We start from the raw sequence: 3,517 nt of genomic DNA, 5'->3' as shown, positions 1-3,517 counted from the left end.
TGTTCAAAACATATGAAATATGAGTTGGGAGTTTAAAAGAATCCAATTTAAAAGTCCCTATGGAATTATTTTCATTTTGGAGTTATTTGCATTTTATTCAAACTATTTTTCTCCAAAAATAAAATATATAGAAATTAGGGTAAAATGATTCCCTACATTAGAAAATTGGAGAAAAATGGGTTTGAAATTATTTTGGTATTTTTAAAATGATTTTTATTGGATTTTATTAGAGCTGTAGCACTGTTTGATTTATTTGAATTTTCGTGGATTTTATTTGACGTTAGAAAAATGTTCATGTTGTAGGAAATCTTTTTGTGAAAATTCTGATATATAATACGCTATATAAAAGTTTTATTATTTTTTGTCTTTATAATTTACTCTATAAAAAATAAAAATAAAAAAAATCCGCGACGGACTCCGGCTAGAGTCCGCTTCCAGCCCGCCTCGCTGCCTTGGACCCTCCTCCAAGTCAGGCCTCCCCTGCCCCTTTATATAACCCCCCGGCCTTTTTCCCTCCTCGTCGCCGCCCAGCGCCGCCTGTCACCCCGTCGTTCGCCGCCCGGTACGCCTGATCCGCCGGCCCGTTTAAAAATATTTTTTTTCTTTTTCTCTTGTCACGGACCTATTCACGATTATCTTTTTTTCAGATTAGTCCCTGATCTTGCAACACTCGTAACTTTTTACTCGTTTATCCAAATCCAACGAAACCAACGCCCACTTCTTCGTTACGATCCCCTCTATCCAGTTCATCAACTTGAACATGTTTTTGAAAGTTTAAAATTTGATTTCAAACAGCTTTGTATTTGAACTTCGTTTGATCGTAACTTGAGTTTCGTAACTCTGATTTAATTGATTATTTTTGCAAATCGAAGCTCTTGACCTAAACTTTCTGATAAGGCCAAATTCACTTAATTTTGGTACTGTTAGAAATTGTTTTCTGTTACAAGAGTTAATTGCTTGTTTTCAAAGTTTTTTGAGATCTTCTCTTCGAATCTTTTGGCATGAGTGCTTATGTATGCAATTTCTTGCTCACGATAGATTGACCGGAGTGTGACGAGTAGAACTATCAGGAGTTATGAGTGCGAATCATCTTCATCAACAGTACAAGGCAAGTTCACACTTTGATCATACTTTTCATTACCCAGTTTTTATGCATTAGTTTCAACGCTCAAACATTGCATGAGTAGGACTGATAACATGTGGGTATTGGGAAGTAGTTGATGAGGTAGGAACTTATTGTCCTTTATATCAAACCCCTGGGAGTTACTTCTACGTTATGCTTATACTGCTATGCTATGCTCGTAGACGTGGTTTGGTTTGAGTGATTCATGAAAGATGTGAGAGTTATTGTTAACTAAGTTTTAACTTAAGGTGGCTATTTTAATACACATCTGGGTGGATTGGTTGGGGCACCCTAGAGTACCCAGTGGACTTGCCTGGGCACCTGGAGAACCCAGTGCTTGCCCAAGGGGATCCCGGAGTAACCGTGTGATCACCCTATGGATTGCCACCCAGACTCAAAGGGATCATAAGATTATTCATGCTAGAAACTTCCGTGTGCAGCCACAAGCTATTATGGGCTCTAGCATAGTTGAGTATGTTACATGACCTCTTTCAGTGGTGGGCTAGCAGATGTAGGGTTAATGTTTCTGAAAGACTGTGTCTCGGTCATCCGTTTCTCAAACACCATGTAGTGCGAGAAATCCAACGGAGGAGATCGAGTCTTATGGGGAAAAGTGCGCAAACCTTTGCAGAGTGTACAAACTAATCATGATTAGCTGTGTCCCCGGTTATGGACATCTTGAGTATCTGGTACTTGAATTATTGATTTGATCTCATCACTTTACTTAATTAATTTGTTGGGTTATAACTATTATTTTGGGATTGAGTTGGAGGAACCTTCTCAATGTTTTCAACAAACTTTGTAGTTAAATAAACTATATTCGTTTGCTGTAGGAAAAAATTGGCTTTATGCAAAAATAAACTTAGAGCTTTCCACCAGCCAAATATGCATGTAGTGATAGCTATTATTCATCCTTGTCCTATGGTGTGAATTTGCTAATACATTCAATGTACTGACCCTTTGTGGCTGCAACGTCTCATGTTGCAGGAATCTTACGACGAGTAAGTGATACGTTAGGGTTGCGATTTCTACACTCAACTTTGCCGTTGGTGTTGATGGGAATCCACAACCTTTGTTACTTCCGCTATTTGGATTAAGGTAATAGTATTTACGTTACTTTATAAATGTGATTTACCTCTGTTATAAATCCTCAAGTACTGTGTGTGTCAGCATACCGATCCAGGGATGACACTTAAGCACAAAGACTTGACCATATGAGGTCGGGTCGCTACAAGATGGTATCAGAGGACATGTTGACTGTAGGATGTGACCCCTAGAAACTGGCAAACCCATAGGAAAGATTTTTCTCTACAACTTCATTTTCAAAAAGATCTTTTACCTCTCTTCTCTTCTGAGCTTATTCAAATATTCTCTTTTAGTGAGACTATACCCCTTTCCCCTTTTGATCATGCGAAGATTCAGCTGATGAGACCACTCCAAGAAGGACAAGATATCAGACAACTAAGACCACTTCGAAATGAAGAGGATTTTACCGTGTGTTACAATAATGGAAACTACAACGGTTGAAGACTCCGAAGACTAGGAGAATTTGAAGGCTCTGAAGAATTCCCAGATTTGTATGACCTAGGAAGGCTACCCTTATGGAACCTAGCAGACTATGGAAGCTGTCAATATCCGAGATCAAGGTGTATTGGAGTAAGACCGGAACATGGAGCATTAGAACTCAAAGTTTTGTCAAGAGAACCCTAAGGCAGGAGATATCAACTATGGGATGATAACTCATGGAAATGACAAGAGAAGAAACATGGCTATCCATGATGTTATCGCCCGCTTGTGCTATTGTCACCGTGTTGAGATAAGCATGCATTTCATCGGAAGAATTTGATGGTAGAGGGCTAATGGAGCACCTATCAGCAATAGATGAAGTTTTAACCTTAGCTAGTGTATCACTAGGATCTGGAGTGTTACATCAAGAAGTTTAAGGTGGACCTTTAGGAAGTCATATTTAACAAGGAGGCATTTTGTGAAGAACTCGGGACCCAGAAGCTGAAAGTAGCCAAACTGGAGGAGTAAAACCTCGAGATACCGGAGATTCGTTAGGAACTGAAAGACGGTAGGACCATGGCTCATGCCAAGGATGTTGAAACCCAGAAGTTTGGAACACAACTCCAGAAATATTGAAGGACGTCACGAGAGACTTCGCGTTAATAGAGTTGATCTGGCAAAAGAGTTTGAGAAGGACAATCATGATCGAAAGAAGCCATCAGAGAAACGAACAAGACTTGAAGAGTTTGATGACGTTGACCTTTAGAAGACCAAACCCCTGTTATGTACCTACCTTAGATGCGACGTTTGTGAGCTGTCATTTGTTTGATGTTTTTTCCGACAACCACAAAGTAAAATCTATCTTTTCAAAACTATTGGTTGCATTGT

The sequence above is a fragment of the Triticum urartu genome, chromosome 7A (genome assembly GCF_056163025.1).
Source record: "Triticum urartu cultivar PI428250 chromosome 7A, HENAU_Tu73, whole genome shotgun sequence".
Classification (NCBI taxonomy): Eukaryota; Viridiplantae; Streptophyta; class Magnoliopsida; order Poales; family Poaceae; genus Triticum; species Triticum urartu.
This window is presented reverse-complemented; position numbering follows the sequence as displayed.